Source organism: Arachis ipaensis, chromosome B7, assembly GCF_059453495.1.
Source record: "Arachis ipaensis isolate K30076 ecotype BB chromosome B7, ASM5945349v1, whole genome shotgun sequence".
NCBI classification, from domain to species: domain Eukaryota; kingdom Viridiplantae; phylum Streptophyta; class Magnoliopsida; order Fabales; family Fabaceae; genus Arachis; species Arachis ipaensis.
The window spans coordinates 79251504-79269408 of record NC_142442.1 but is presented as its reverse complement, the minus strand read 5'-3'; the positions used below and the strand labels follow the sequence as shown (position 1 = coordinate 79269408).

The 17905-nt window shown below is 40.8% G+C and overlaps 1 pseudogene; it reads left to right on the top strand.

The window, feature by feature from the left end:
• Window positions 1–1358: 1358 nt before the first annotated feature.
• Window positions 1359–17692, top strand: LOC148553109 (uncharacterized; annotated as a pseudogene).
• Window positions 17693–17905: the final 213 nt, after the last annotated feature.

Sequence of the window (17905 nt, the reverse complement as noted above, 5' to 3'; positions counted from 1 at the left end):
CTATCAAGCACCTTAAAGACTTCCAAGCAGCCTGTTCTACTGTCAGGCGTGATGGTGCAGATAAAACTTCAATTTTGTTAAAAGCCTTCCCATTCTCTCTTGAGGAAAAGGCGAGAGAGTGGTACTACACTCAACCCGCAGCAACTGTATCCGACTGGGATACACTTAGAAGAGAATTTTTGGAAAAATTCTTTCCAGCTGAAGTTACTGATAAACTGAGGAAAGACATTTCCATGATTGTTCAGGACGAATCCGAGACTCTCTATGAATACTGGGAGCGCTTCAACAATCTTCTGGAAGCATGTCCCTACCATATGATTGACAAGATAGTGTTGCTCGGCTACGTCACTCAGGGTATGGGGCCCCAAGATAAGACTACATTGGAAAGTGCTATCAATGGGTCTATGAAAAAGTACAAGACCACTGATGAGGCATGGCAATTGATCAGCGACTTAGCTGAATCTACTTGGAATCACAGGCAGAAATAAGGCCGTTCAAAAGCTGTTGCAGAAGTATCGTCTAGCAGAGAGACTGCTGCTCTAACTCAGAGTATATGTGAAATGACCAACTTACTGAAGCAGATGCAATTGAATCAACAACAAAGTCAGCAAGCTCAACCTTCTTCACCACAGCAAAGCCAACAGTTAGTCCCACAGAGAGTTTTTGAAATCTGTGCTGATTATAGCCATTATACTGATGAATGTTCGCAGCTTCAGCAGGAAGATAATACCGTGGCAGCCACTCATAACTTCTATGACCGCCCCAACCAAGGGTACAATCAAGGTGGCAGTTACAGCCATGGATGGCAGGACAATTCTAACCAGAATTGGAGAGATAATTCTAACCAGAATTGGAGGGACAACAATAAAAGAGGAGGCAGAGACAATCAGGGAAATCAGAGGTGAAATAATAACAACAACAGGTAGCAGAACTAGAACCAGCCATACAGAGCACCTCACCTGAGGCAATCCCAAGGACTACTGAATAACCAACAGCAGACATCTCAGATCACTTATCCTTCTTCATCTGCTAATGATGAGTTACTATAATCTATTGATCGGAGACAACAGACCATGAAAAATAACCTTAATTCTACTCTAAATGGTCTGAACTCTACCTTGCAAGCTCTTATCTCACAGATTGGATCAATGAATAACTCCAATAACCAGCCTTTGAGCTCCAGTGGAATCCCCTCTCAACCATTACCCAATCCAAAGGGTGGCATCAAGGCCATCACCCTAAGGTCCGGAACCACACTGCAGGAGAGGAATCAGGAGGAGCCAAACCCACCAGAACACGCCTCAGCTGAAGAGGTGGTGGAGGTAGAAGATGTTGAAGAGGAAGAGGACATACAGGACATGGTTGATGAAGAAGAAGTTCAACCATGGAAAGAAGCACCAGAGGACGCTGAAGCTGTGAAGGACACCATTCCCATTCCATTTCAACAACTTGCAAGGAAGCCCAGGAAGCAGCTGGAACTTGATCCCAAAATGGTAGAGATATTCAAAAAGGTTGAGGTAACTGTTCCCCTTTTTGATGTTATTCAGCAGGTACCTAAGTACGCAAAGTTTCTAAAAGATTTATGTATACATAAAGACAAAATTAATGAATTAGAAACTATTCCTTTAGGTAGTTCTATATCTGCTTTAATGGGAGGTATACCTGAAAAGTGTAGTGATCCAGGTCCATGTATGGTTAATTGTGTTATTGGTGGTGTGATATTTTCTGACTGCATGTGTGATTTAGGAGCATGTGTTAGTATAATGCCTTTGTCTATATATGATAATTTGAGGCTCCCTCCCTTAAAAAGGTCGGCAGCTCGTTTTGTGTTAGCAGATAAAAGCATTATTACAGTGGCTGGAGTTGCTGAAGATGTATTAGTGGGCATTAAGGGGCTCACTTTTCCCATTGATTTTTATATCCTGGAGATACCCCAAAATGACTCAGAAAAGCCATCATCAATCCTACTCGGAAGACCATTCCTGAAGACCTCAAAGTTCAAATTGGATGCTTTTTCAGGAACATACTCTTTTGAAATAGATGGCCGAGTAGTAATATTCAATCTGAATAGAGCTATGAAGCATCCTCTGGAAGATCATTCTATCCTCCAGTGTGACATCATAGATGAAACCGTGGCTGACGTTCACCAGAAGGAATTTGAAGAGAGGTACATAGGACAAGGTCCAAGTGTGGGGACATTCTCAGAGGACAATAAAAGTGCTTTACCATTGTCACCAGCTCCAGACACCCCAGAGCCTGACCATGAGCAGAAGTTAGAATTGAAACCCCTCCCTCCACACCTCAAATATGCTTACCTTGAGGACAAGCAGAAGTTTCCAGTTATCATTGCAAGGAAACTCACTTCTCAACAAGAAGAGCAGTTACTTAGTGTGATGAGGAGGCACAAGAAGGCAATTGGTTAGAGTTTGGCATACATAGTAGGCATCAACCCTCAAGTTTGTGAGCACATAATATTTTTAGAAAAGGGAGCAAAGCCTGTTCGTCAACCCCAGAGAAGACTGAACCCCACTATCTTAGAGGTTGTCAAAAAAGAAGTGACCAGATTACTGGAGGCAGATATCATCTACCCCATCTCAGAAAGTGAATGGGTAAGCCCAGTACAAGTGGTGTCCAAGAAGTCTGGAGTCACTACAGTGAAGAATGAGCATGGAGAGCTCATGGCAACCAGTGTTCAGAACGCCTGGAGGGTCTGCATTGACTACAGACGCCTAAACCAGGCCACTCGTAAGGATCACTATCCTCTTCCATTCATTGATCAAATGCTGGATCGCCTGTCAGGTAAATCACATTATTGTTTTTTAGATGGTTACACAGGCTATTTTCAGATTCATATAGCTCCTGAAGATCAGGAAAAGACCACTTTTACATGTCCTTTTGGGACTTATGCTTATAAGAGAATGCCTTTTGGCTTGTGCAATGCACCAGCTACTTTCCAAAGGTGCATGATGAGTCTTTTCTCTGATCTTATTGAGGACTGTATGGAGGTTTTTATGGATGATTTTAGTGTATATGGTGACTCCTTTACTCTTTGCTTGGATAGTTTATCTAGAGTGTTAGATAGATGTGTCAGTACAAACCTTGTATTGAATTTTGAAAAATGTCACTTTATGGTCAAACAAGGGATTGTACTAGGACATGTTGTGTCTAATACTGGCATTTCTGTAGATCCAGCAAAGGTGGATGTTATTTCTAGTTTACCTTACCCCTCTTCTGTGAGAGAAGTCCGTTCATTCCTTGGCCATGCAGGTTTTTACCGGAGATTTATTAAGGACTTTAGTAAGGTAGCACTTTCCTTATCCAGACTACTGCAGAAAGATATTGAGTTCGAGTTCAATGAGGATTGCAAACAAGCGTTTGATAAGCTGAAGACCGCCCTGACTCAAGCTCCAATTGTGAGAGGACCAGACTGGAGCCAGCCATTTGAAATAATGTGCGATGCTTCCAACCATGCAGTAGGTGCAGCACTGGCTCAGCGTGAAGGTAAGGACCCCTTTGTAATTGCTTATGCATTTAAAACTTTAGATGCCGCTCAGTCTAATTATACTACTACTGAGAAAGAGCTTCTTGCTATTGTTTTTGCTCTGGATAAATTCCGAGCCTATTTACTTGGTACAAAAGTAGTAGTGTACTCAGACCACGCAGCTCTAAAGTATCTATTAGCTAAAAAGGAATCCAAACCAAGGCTTATACGTTGGATACTGCTACTACAAGAATTTGATTTAGAAATTAAGGATAGGAGTGGTAACCAGAATCTAGTGGCAGACCACTTGAGTCACCTTGAGCACATTGAGCATGACCCCACTCCTATAGTTGATAATTTCCCATTTGATAACCTGCAAGCAGTATTTGAGGTAGTCCCTTGGTATGCACCTGTAGCTAATTATCTAGTTAGCCGCACTTTTTCTCCAAACTTTACTAAGCATCGAAGAGACAAGCTGAAAAGCGAGTCTAACTATTATATATGGGATGACCCATATTTATGGAGATGTGGCACTGACCAGATAATTAGACGGTGTGTGCCTCAATCAGAATTCCAGTCCATTTTAGAGGCATGCCACTCATCTGAGAGTGGAGGACATTTTGGCCCTCAAAGAACAGCTAGAAAAATCTTAGACTGTGGATTCTGGTGGCCTACTCTTTTTAGAGACGCTGCTGAATTTTGTAAATCTTGTTTCCCATGCCAAAAATTTGGTAATATATCCAAAAGAGATGAGATTCCTCAACAAATTATGCTTTTCTGTGAAGTTTTTGATGTTTGGGGCATTGACTTCATGGGTCCATTTCCAAATTCTAATGGTTATTTTTATATATTATTAGCTGTGGATTACGTTTCCAAATGGGTGGAAGCAATTCCTACTCACACTGATGATGCTAACACTGTTGTTTCCTTTGTTAGAAACTATATCATTTGTCGCTTTGGATCACCACGAGCAATCGTGAGCGATCAAGGCACCCATTTTTGTAACAGGAGACTAACAGGATTACTGAAGAAGCATGGGATAATTCATAAAGTTGCAACCGCCTACCATCCTCAGACTAATGGCCAAGTTGAGGTGTCTAACAGAGAGATCAACCGTATATTGCAGAAGATAGTCAAACCTCATAGGAGAGACTGGAGCACCAGGCTACAAGATGCACTTTGGGCATACAGAACAGCATACAAGACACCCATTGGGATGAGTCTTTTCCGCTTAGTTTATGGAAAAGCCTGTCATCTCCCAGTTGAGGTAGAGCACAAAGCCTTTTGGGCAGTAAAAGAATGCAATATGGGATTTGAAACAGCCGGAGCTGAGAGGAAGTTGCAACTGCAAGAATTAGAAAGCCTTCGCCTGGAAGCTTATGAGAACTCAAGGTTGTACAAGGAGAAGACGAAGGTTGTACATGATAAGCACATCAAGAGGAGAGAGTTCCAACCTGGGGACTTAGTCCTCTTTTACAAATCTCGACTGAGGCTCATGCCAGGCAAGTTGAGATCAAGATGGGAAGGTCCATATAGAGTAGAGAAGGTCGAGCCGTACGGAGTTTTTCACCTAAGTCACCCCTCAAGCTCTGAACTCATCAAAGTTAATGGACATCGTTTGAAGCTCTACCATGGCGAGAAGATGAAGAAAAACAAGGAGCTCGAGATCTTCCTCTTGGAGGATCCACACATAGCCGAAGACTGAGCTAGTGGAGCGTCCAACTTACGGACGTTAAAGCAAAGTGCTAGGTGGGAGACAACCCACCATGGTATGATCGTTCTTTTCTTTATTTGTAGTTTTCTTTTTCCATAACTCTTCTCCTTATCGCACATATAGCTTGCATTTGCATTTGCATACTTTTATTTCTAAAAAAAAAAATTTCACGCGACGCGACCGCATCAATGACGCGTCCGCATCGCAGGTGGCTCAGAAAGAATAAGAGAGCGAACAGAGAGTCACGCAGGAGCGTGGCTGGAGGCATGCCTTTAGCACAAATCACCCCACGTGACCGCGTCGCCGACGCGTCCACGTCATGTGGGAACATTGGCCTCCCACGCAACCGCATCACCCACGCGGCCGCGTGACCTGATAATCGACGTGAAAAGGGTGCATAGCCGAAAGTTATACTAGAGTGGTGCTGGACTGGCGCTGGACGAACAGTCCTTACCACGCGAACGCGTGCCCCACGCGTCCGCGTCATATTCCAATATTGGCCACTCACGCGATCGCATGACCAACGCGATCGCGTCACCCAAAATTTAGCAAAATAAGATTTTGAACAGAGAGTTGTGCGAGCGCGAGGCTGCCCTCACGCCAGTAGCATAAACCGTGTCACGCGACCGCGTGACCGACGCGACCGCGTCAATCTGAATAAGCGCAATTCGCGCGAACGCGTCATCCACGCGTCCACGTCACTTGTGCCGCACAGCTTACCCTAAATTGCCAAAATATCTTATCTTTCTTTTCCCCAAATCCTATTTTCTCTTTTCCTTCCTTATTTCTTCCTTCTTCCTTCTTTCTCACTTTCTACTTTCTCACCACCATTAACAAGGTTTTTTCTTTTCTTCTTCCTTCCTTACTTTTCCATTATCTTTCTTATTTTTATGTTTTCTTCTTTTCTTTTCTTTTTACTTTCATTATCCATATTTTCTTTTTCTTTCTTTTTTTTCTTTTCTTTTAATTGGTGTTAGAAATTTAATTGAGTCATTATTTCTCATTATATGCTTGTGGATTATTGCAAAATTATTTGGCAATTATATATTACTTTTTAAAGGGGTTGCTTGCATGTTCAAATTATTATTTTCAATAGTTTATTCATCATGCATGCTACGTGTTTGTGAAAAAGCCCATATGGCATTATGCATTTTCTACATTATTCTATTCTACTATTCAATGCTTGCTTTTCATAAATTTCCTTTATTATTTTATTAATTTAATTTAATTGTCAATACAAATGTGATGGTTAGTTTGTTACGAGTGATAACATATTTAACAAATTAAATGCTTGAACTATGCTACTCATGCCTTTGCCTGTATGCCAATAAACACCTTGCATTTAATTATCATCAAATGCACTTTCTATATTTCCATTGGTGAACTTTTCACATGTAGTCATGACCATGTGTTAACGACATCCTCTTTACCGTGTATTGATTGTCACTTATACCATCATCTTCCTTGCTCTGTCCCTTTGAATTCATGTTACTTTCTTTTTTTCCCTTTTCAGGATGGCCACCAAGAAAGGAAAAGAGAAAGCTAGTCCCAAACCACCAGCAAGAAGAGGAACAAAAAGAGCATTAATGGCAGAACCTTCTTCAACTACAGTCAAGCCCTCAACAAAAAGAATTAAGAGAATTATAAAGGTTGATGAAAAAGAGAAAGCCTTTCCAGCAAAAGACACTGCGCGATTTCCCAATCGCTACTGTGAGCAGATGTTCCCTATCCTGGCAGAACGGAGCTACAACAACGAATACCTTCTTATCCTCCCGCCCAATATTGCTACCTTTGTTGAGCCGCAAATTGAACGAAGACAATGGGGTTTCCTACAGAGATAGCCAAGGCAGGTTAATCTTTCTTGGGTAGTTGAGTTCTACTCTAATTTTCACCTGCCAATCCTGCAGTCTCTCTATGTACGTCAGAAGCAAGTCCCCATTACAGAGGAGGCCATTCATCAAGCTCTAGATCTTCCCCCTGCTCCAGAAGGATTGGACGCCTTTCAAGAAGCCTCACTTAAGCGCCAGATGTACTAATTTGACTGGGACGCCGTTCTCAGAGTTATCACACTACCTGGCAGCAGATGGATCTACGGATTCCATCGTTCCCGCCCTAAGGGAATATCGGCTTCAGCACTTACCTTGGAGGCTCGCGTTTGGGCACAGATCATGTCCCATTACGTCTTTCCGAGCACTCACGAATCCTCCTTCACTGCAGACATGGCCGTTCTACTATGGTGCATCCTTACAGACCAGCCTCTGAACCTTCCAAGACACATCCGGAATGCCATGGGACACGTACAGATTGCGGGCAACTTATCTTTTCCTGCCTTGGTCTCAGATCTCGTCTCAGCAGCCGGAGTCTCCTACAGAGCTGGGGACACCAAAGCCATGCTTCCATGGGATGATCAATACGTCCCTAATGGGAAATATATTAGACTCCCAGCAGCCACTACAAGCCAGCCTCCTGAACCGGCTGAAGAACTTCCTCCTTCCGCACTACAAGCACCTACACTAACCCAACTACTCCATCAGATACTTGAAAAATTGGATTGGTAGGAACACAAAGCTAAGATGAGAGAGCACCGTAACAAGCGCCGATTCACATACCTCAAGGAGCTGATTATGGGAAGATTCAAGGACTCAGACACCCCGGACTCTACTTCTTTTACCAGCACAGGGAGCCATGACGGTCCCGACTATGGAGATACTGCTACCAGCCCACCCTTGTTCTTGATAGATGGCACTGAGGACGGTGCAAAGCCTTAAATGTGGGGAGGTCTGTCAGTACCTGACTTCCGAAGGTAATTTCTCTTCCCTAACACCAATAAATTAGGATATTTAGTTAGTTTTTATTTTGTAGAATAGGATAAATTGCATAGTAATAGATTAGTTGCATGCATGTTCTACTTGATTGAAAAGACAATAAGTTTCTTCTAAGACCCTATCTTTAGAACAAAATTTCACTAATTTTAATCAAAACTTTTATGTTAAAATTGCTTGAAGTTGTATTTGGAACATGATTTTTGAGCTAAAGAACACACAACCTGTGAGATTTGAGCCCAAATACATGGTTACATTATTTAACCATAATTATTTTATTCTTGTGTGTTTACTTCTCTATGATTGTAATCTACATTTTGTTTCATCCTATATGTCCAATGTTTAATATATTTATATGTTTGCATATGATTGAGGCCATTACTTGTTTAAACTCACTTATCCAAATTAAGCCTACCCTTTCAATTACCTTTGTTAGCCACTTTGAGCCTTTAAATCCTATTTGTTCTGTATTTTACCACATTACTAGCCTTAAGTGGAAAAATAATTATATATCCCAATTGAATCTTTGGTTAGCTAAAGATAGAATTGTGTGTGTTAATTAAGTATGGGAAATTGTGGGAACAAAAGATAATAAGAGAATGTGTCATGATAATATAATGGGAATTTGGGTACCTACTCATGTGAAACTATAAGAATAAAAAATCTATGTGCATTGATTAGCTATGTTTATTTTTATGTTTCTGTTGAAAAAAAATCCAAAAATATTCAATAAATAAATAAGGGGACAAAATTACCCCAATGCTAAGTTAAGAATTCAAAGATCAATGCATGTATGATAAAATTAAAATAAAAAAGTTGATACATGAGTATGGAATGTGAAAGAGAAATTTTGGGTAGCTGGGTGTGAATTTTAAGTTACATAGAATATATATATGTTGGGTTGAAGCTTGGGTTAATTAAAGATTCAATTTATAAGTTTACTTAGCCATATATGTATCCTTACCCTTACCTTGGCCCCATTACAACCTTGAAAAGACCTCATGATGTTTGCATTAATATATTAAATGTTGTTGATTGGTTAGGTGAAGAACAAAAATTAGAAAGCATGATTAGAGAAGGATAGAGTGATTGCCCTATACACTAGAGAGATTAGAGTGTACATACATCATCAGTGAGGGTTCAATGCTTAAAATTCTATGTTCCTTGCTTTCATGAGCTACCTTCTTGCATTTTTATATGTTCTTACTGTATAAAAATTGAATTAGTGGAGTTTGAATTGTAATTGTCTTGAAGAACCTATTTACTTTTGATAAAGTAGACAAGAATCATATAGTTGCATTCATATATATAGGTTGCACTGCATTACATGAGTTTTACATGTTCCTACTCATTTATTTTATCTCCTTCAACTAAGCATGAGGACATGCTAATGTTTAACTGTGGGGAGGTTGATAAACCACAATTTTATGGTTTATATTGTGCTTAATTGTATGGTTTTATCGATTCTTTACCCACTTATTCATATGATTGGCATGCATTTATATTTCCTTCCTAAAATTATTACATGATTGAATATTTGCTTCCTAAAGCCTTTTAATTATGTATTTTAATTCTCTTTCATTCCATTAGATGCCGTGATCTGTGTGTTAAGTGTTTCAGGCTTTATAGGGCATGAATGACTTGGAGATTGGAAAGGAAGCTTGCAAAAATGGAAGAAACACAAGAAATTGAGGAGATGACTAGCGAGAAGTGACGCGGACGCATGGCTCACGCGACCGCGCGACATAGAGGAAATCGCAGTGACGCGGACGCATGGCTCACGCGACCGCGCGGATTGGAACTGCACAAGTGACGCGGAGGCGTGGACGACGCACACGCGTGGCAAGGCAAAACGCCGAATGACGCGTCCGCATGAATGACGCGATCGCGTGACATAAGCGATCTGCAGAATCTGCAAAATTCGCTGGGGGCGATTTTGGGCTCTGTTTTGACCCAATTTTTGGCCCAGAAAAGCAGACTAGAGCCAAGGAACATGCAGAAATGAAAAAAACAATTCAGTACAGACAATTATCAGTTTTAGATCTAGTTTTACTCCTCCTCTAGGTTTTCTCTCTACACATTCATAGTTCTTAGGATTTTATTTTTATTACTTTTCGCATTGGGATATTAAGAAGAGTTATTACCTCAGCAAGACTTCGTCATTCTAGTTTATTTTCTTTACATGTCTCTTACTCTTCCATGTCCTTTGTTTATTTAGAATTATTATTGAATTATTTCCAGAGCTTATTAATACAAGAACTATTTTTATTTTTAATTGATCCATTTGATTATTGTTTATCATGTCTTTCTATATTTTCCTTTCCTATGTTATGAATTCTACATTCACAATGAGCGAGTAGTTCCATAACTTGGATGGGAGTTGATTGAAAGGAAGACCTTGAGTTGGAATGCTTAAAAGAAAAATTGTAATTGGATTTATTGTTGGTTTGCCCTCTAGTCACTGACACTAATCCTTTTCAATTTAGCGGATTGGGACTTGTGAATAGAAATAGCTTTCCAACTTGTTTGACTTTCCCTTACCTAGTAAGGGATAACTAAACAGAACAACCCTCAATTATCAATTAATCTTGAGAGTACTCCAACAAGAATAGGGCTTCTAACTAATCTACTCCCAGCCAAGGCTTTTATTTAAAATTACATAAATTCTCCAATTTAATTTCCTGTTATTCAACTCAACCCATTTTTGAAAACATCTGATTAATAAAATAGCACATCTTTCTGCAACTCGTTGGGAGACGACCTGGGAATCATACTCCCAGTATTTTAATTTAAATTTTGTGACAACCTTCTAAATTGATAAGCAAATTTTTGGTTGGTTAAGAACTGTACTTGCAACGTATCTCTTATATTAATTTCTTAACTCACCAATTTTCGCCACGTCAAGGAGCTCGAGTGTTTGAGGAACGAAGCATATGAGAATGCCCGGATCTACAAGGAAAAGACTAAAGCATTTCATGACCATCACATCCAGAAGAAGGATTTTCAAGAAGGTGATGAGGTTCTCCTATACAACTCGAGGCTTAGATTCATGCCTGGCAAGCTCCGTTCTAGATGGGAAGGACCCTTCAAGGTGAAGGAGATAAAGCCCTATGGGGTGGTGGAATTGTTTGATCCTAAAAGTGAAGCAACTTTCAAGGTGAATGGACATAGAGTGAAGAAGTACCATGGCTACAAGCTCCCAAAAGAGCTAGAGGTGTTCCTACTAACGGATGCACCTAGAGGAGAAGAAGCTTGAGCAACTGACCGTCCAACTTAAGGACGTTAAAGAAAAGTGGTTGGTGGGAGGCACCCCACCGTGGTATGATCTTCCTTGTGTATATCTTCTTATTTTTAGCTCTAGATTTTTGTACATTTTGTGACTTCTTGATGTTGTTGATTGCATAGGAATGCTAGTTATGTTGATTTTGTTGGATAACTAGGATGTTTATATATATTTCTTCATGTTGGTATGGACAATTTGTTGAAGTAGAGAGAATGCTATGTTTTGAATAGTGCATGAATTTGTGAGTATTTTCTTGACTACTAGCTTAAACACCTGCCAAGAATATGTTAGAATAGCCCTTTCTATGTTGAAAAAAAAAGAGAGGAAAAGGGGGCATCCGCGCGCGAGCGCACTGTGCGCGCGCGCGCCGGTAGTGCATTTCTTACTCCTGGTCCAAAAACCCGAGAGTTATGCCCACCTTGTGCCCGCTTCGTGCCAGGCACCCACGCACCAGTGTACATGCCGCCTGCGCGCCCCTTGCAACTTGGCCATCGACGTGCAAGTGCACTGTGCGTGCGCGCGTCGGTTGTGCAATATGAACTCCCTGGTACAAAAACCAGAAGGTTGTGCCATAATTGTGCCTATTCTGCGCCCGCATTGACGCATAGGCATACTTGGCACATCCGCGCCGGTTGCCAACTCGATCAGGCATGTGTCCGTGCACTGTGCGTGTCCATGCCGCTTGTGCTGCATGCCAACTCTGGTACAAATACCCCGAGAGTTAGGCCTACTTTGTGCCAACTCTGTGCCAGGAGCCCAACTATCTTCACGCGTACACGCCCGTGACATGTACGCGACCTTCGCTCAACCCTCATCGACGCGCAAGCGCACCGTGCGCGGGCGCGTCGGTCGCGCAAACTAGTTTTAAAGCTAGCGCGCCCTGTTCTGTCCTTCTCTCACCCTCTTTCTTGTTTCTTTCTTCTTCTTTCTCCATCACTTTTCTTCTCTTCTTCCTTTTCCACAACCCACCACCACCGTCTTCGGCTACTCACCGACGACCATCACCACCTCCGGTGGCACTACAACTCTTCTATCTCTTTCTCATTTTCACAAAGAGAAAATTGTACCTTGATTCTTTTACACTTCTCAAGGTTCTACTTCTTCTATATCTCATCTATTACCTTCTTTGCATAATCTCTTTTTCTAGTTAGATGTTTCTTGTTGATTCACTTATTTTCTCTTTTAGTTGCATGATTATACTACTTACTTTTGTTTGTTTACTATTCCTTTTCCTTGCTTTTCCATGGATGTTAAATTTGAGTTTTAATTTGCTTTAATAAATCTTCTTGTTGCCTTTCATTATCTTTGTCAGTAGGTGATGTTGTATGATGATTGACATTTCATTTTGGACTTTTAGTTGGTTAAGTATCTCATAATTGCTCATTGCTTGATAACTGCACACCAAGTGTTCGAGGAAATACACGAATGCCATTTTGGTTTATTTTAATCATATACCTTCAATTTGGTGCTTCCTCCTCATTCACTTGCTCTCTTCTAAGTGCATTGAATCCACTCTACTTTATGCTTGCTACTTGGATACTCATTGAACATGACTTGCTCTTTGTTATGGATGCTTGAGATCATTCTTCTCATGCCATATTGCATGCCTTACTCCCTCTTGCATCCCATGCGAAGTGTTGTAACCCATGCCTCTATAATCATTTTGTGACACAATTTCTTTTGAGCATTATCTTTCACTTGTATGTTTTTATTGAGATGATCCTTTGGGTTTAATGCTTTCCTTCTTTCCCTTCCTTTTTCAGGATGGCCACCAAGAAAGGCAAGGAGAAAGCTTTAAGGAAACCAGCCATAAAGAGGGCACCCCAAAAGTCAAACTCCAAGGCGCACCCTACATTAGGAGCCTAACCCCTATCTAAGAAGGCGAAGGCACTCGCTCCTATTAACGAAAAAGAGAAGAGCAAACCGGCAAAGGATTCTTCAAGGTTCTCCAACCGCTTCTATGAACTTGTTTTCCCCGCCATGGTTGAAAGGAACTATCATGTCGAGCATCTACTCGCCCGCCGGACAAGGTGGCTCCTTGTATTCTACCCTGCATTGAACAGCGAGGATGGGAGTTTCTTCTGGGAAAATCACAAGAGGTCAACCTCTCGTGGGTGGTAGAGTTCTACACTAACTACCATCTTCCCTCTCTTCAATCGGTACACGTGCACCGGAAGCAAGTCCCAATTTCAGAGGAGGCTATTCAGCAAATGCTTAATGTGTTACCAGTACCAAGTGACATGGATGGCTACTAAGAGGTCTTACATCAACGAGAAGCATTTGGGTTTGATTGGGAGTCGATCCTCCGAGTCATTGCTGAACCAGAGACATTTTGGACCCATGGTCGACTCCGAATGAGGCCCAAGTGCATTGACGCACGTTTCCTCACTGTAGAAGCTAAAGCTTGGGCCCAGATCTTCTCCCACTATGTGCTACCTAGCACTCATAAGTCGTCCTTCACGGCGGATCTCGCCTTGCTTGTTTGGTGTGTTCTCACGGAGAGACCGGTGAACATTCCGCTTCTTATCAAGCAAGCGATGGGTCAAGTCCACGCCTGGGGTAATTTGCCATTTTCAGCATTGGTATCTGATTTAGTTGCTGCTGCGGGTGTTTCTTAGGAAGCCATGGACACGATGGCTATAATTCCAACTAAGGGCGATGTGGTCCCAAGCGGAAAATACTTACAGCTTCCTATGAACAACCCTAGCCTTGACATAGCCCCTCCACCTACTATTCCTTCCACCTCATCGTCACCACCACAAAGATCCACCCATCAAAGGATAGAAGATCTACACCGGAAGATTGATAGATATGAGCGGCGCAACCAACGCCGATACACTTACATCAAGAAGCTTCTGCGTTGTGTTATGCCTAGCATGGAGGAACCCGAAATATTCACATCCACCTCAAACCCAAGTGATGGGAGCTCTGATGGAGGGGATAGTGAAAGTTCCGATCCCGACCTCCCTTTGCGCATTATTGGTAGCACGGAGGACCGTGCTAAATTCTAAGTGTGGAGAGGTCGTTCGACCGATCTCCATGGGTAACAATCTCTTCCCTTCAACACCCATGGATTTACCTTTTGCTTAGTACTTAGTACATTGCATTTATAGTTAGTCTTGCTTGTAAATACCCTTTAAATGATAGTTAGTCTCTATAGAGTTACTTGGTCAAAATAATGACTTCTTCCCCAAAAAATTGTAATTTCGGGGTACCCTACCAATTTTGAAAAATTTTTTGCGGTAAACTTGCTTCAAGAATGTATTTTGGAACATAGTGATTGAGCTAAGAACACAAGCATGTGAGTTTTGAGCCTATTGTGTGGTTATATCTTCTAACTACTATTTCCCATTCTTGTGTGCATTATTCTCTCTCTATGATTGTAATCCTTGCTTTGTCTGATTCTATATGTCCATTACTTTGTGTATGAATGCATTTACATGATTGAGGCCATAATTTCAATAGTCACTTTTCCCAAACGGCCTTAACCCTTTTATCTACCATTGCTAACCAATTTTGAGCCCATGATAAACTCTCTTTGTTCTTAAATAGAGCACATCAACAACCCTAAGTGAAAAACAATGAATGTCCCTAGATTTGGATCCTTGATTAGCTTAGGTAAGTGAAGGTGTGTATCGTTCAAATGGGAGGGTGCACTTGGGAACTTGGGTAGATGTAAAGAGGTGTATTTGTAATTGTAATTGAAAATTCTAGAATTTGGGAACATACTCATGTATAGAATGATTGAACCATATGCATTGAAACTTTTGTACATGAAACCCCAAGAAAAAGGGACCAAAAAAAATAAAAAAAATAGAAGAAACAAAAATATGGAAAAAAGAGAAAGCAATGAAAGGGGACAAAAAAAGCCCCAAGACAAAGTTATAATAACAATACATATGGGATGTGAATTGAAAAGAATGCATGAGTATGCAAAAAAGTGAAACCCATGGGTAGCTAGTATTGTATTATAGTTGTATAGGTTGTTCTATGTGTCTAGTGGGATCTTAGTAAGGATTCAAATTTTAAGCTCACTTGACCATATACATCCTTACCTTCACCCTAGCCCCATTACAACCCATGAATAAGACCTCATGATACTTGTAAGCATATATTAAGTAATTGTTAATTGTTAGATGAAAGACAAATCTTGGAAAGCATGATTAGGAGGGGATTGAGTGACGAACCCTATACACTCGAGTGAATAGAGCGGATACACTTCCGGTAAGGGTTTGATGCTCAACTCCTTGTTCCCGGCTTTCACAAGCGTTCATCTAGCAAGTTATATGCACTTCATAGTAATGTTCAAATTGGTAGGATTTATGAACTACATATCATTTTCACCCCGTATGCTCATATGTGTTCTTGGAGGATAGATTTACCCTTGACCAAGTAGATAGATGATTTTACATTAGTTGCATGCATTCATTTAGGAAATTTGCACTTCATAAACCCTTTCTTACCATGATCTTCGGTCTTTTTATTTTTAATCATGAGGACATGCTTGGTTTAAGTGTGGGGAGATTTGATAAACCCTAATTTTGTGGTTTATATTGTGTAGAATTTGGGGGGTTTCATCAATATTTTTCACACTTATTCACAAGAAATATATGGTTTTGTGTTCTCTTCCTAGTATTGCTTCATGATGAAAAACATGCTTCTTTTGCCTTAGAATTGCTATATTTTGATCTTATTTTATTACCATTCGATGCCGTGACGTATTTGTTGAGTGATTTCAGAATTTATAGGGCAAGAATGGCCTAGAAGAGAGAAAGAAAGCATGCACAAGAGGAAGGAACATGAAGATTTGGATTTTTGGGAACTTCAGCATGGGCGCGCACGCGCACGCGCACCTCGCGCGCACGCGTGGGTATGGACAGCTGGAATCGGCGCACAAAGATCGACGTATCCACACAGATTAGGGAAATCCACACAGGCGCGCACGCGTACATGGCACGCACGCGCGGATCACAAAATCAATCGGCGCGCACGCACGCATGGCGCGTACGCGCGATAAGCTGCACGTGACCTCATTAAAGGAAATCGTGCCTGGCAATTTCTGAGGCTCAAGAGGGCCAAATTCAAGCTGGTTCTGCATGGAAAAGACCCAAGGATGCTAGGGGGAAAGGGGGGGATCATTCATTCACACTTAGACACAATTTTTAGCTAGTTTTTGGTTTTTGTTCTTCTAGAGAGAGAAACTCTTGTTCATCTCTAGATCTAGTTTGATTTGATCTTCCCTTGTTAATTTCTGAATTGGATCTTGTTAATTCCTAGTTTTGATTGTTTAATTTGAATTCCTTAGCATAATTTTGTTTAGATCTTGTGTTAGATTTATGTTTTCTCATCAATTGTCATTTTATACCCATTTCATGAATCTTGTAAATATTGATTGCTAATGTTACATTGATGATTTTCATGATTAATTGTGTTGTTTGAGTGATTGTACATTGATAATTGTTAGTGGGTACTTCTTAATGTCAATTTAATTGCAATTTGAATATGTCTTTTAGTAATGCTTACCATGTGTTTGATGAAATGTTTCCCTTGATTATGGAGTAGTTCTCTTTACTCTTGGCCTAGGCTAAGGGAATTGGGTAAACTTGAGTCATTGGGTCTAATAGATTTGATGATTTGGGAACCCTTAGTGGTCAATTTGATAACCATTGACACTAGCCTACTACTAAACCAATTAGTAGCTAGGTTTGACCTTATGGGTTGATGTTGACTAAACTATTTAATATACTTCAAGTATAGAAGTAAACTTAATGAGTTTAGTTCCTCATAATTGTCAAGATATGGTTATTAGACAAGGATAGTGACCCCAATTCCCATGTCTAGCCGAGAGTTTTTTATCATTCATATTTGAAAACCCAAAAATCCTAATTGCTTTGTCTTAGTCATAGTTATTTGTTTAGTTTTAGAGTTGACTTATATTGGATGTTATCTTATTAGTTTGGAATTGCTCGCATCTTGCTTTAGTTATTTGAATTAGTTTCTTGCACTTCAAGATTACTTGTTTGTTAGGATTCTTAGTTTAATTTCCTGCTCATGACTTGCAACCCCGGAATTCTAACCAATGTTGATGCACATGTTTGCCCATTCCTTGTGAGACGACCCGAGGTTTGAATACTTCGGTAACTTTTATTGGGGTTGAACTTGTGACAACCAATTCCTTCGAAATTTGATTCGCGGATTATTTGTCGGTTGAGGGCTATACTTGCAACTCGAAAATCTTGTGAAATTCCTTACCGACGGTATTCCGTGACCATAATGATACTAAGAGGTTTTTAGGGGGATCCCTCACTTCTCCGAGTTGAGCTAGGTAGTGGTCGACTTCTTTTTACTTGTTTGTCGTTGTTAATTTTGTTCCTTTTCTTCCAGTTTTGTAACTTGTTTTTGCTGTGTTTTTTCAGAGATGGCTAAGAATAATGATTCCATGAAGGCCTTTAAGAAGGCGAGGAAAGCTACAGCTATTCAGAACATCTCGGCTAAGGCCGCTGGGGAAGGATCTTCTCAGGTTCCTCCTAAAAAGCCGATCTTGAGTACTGCTGGGACGAGGAGGGTGATTCCTACTCCTCCGGTCCATTTGGTTGATCCTCCCC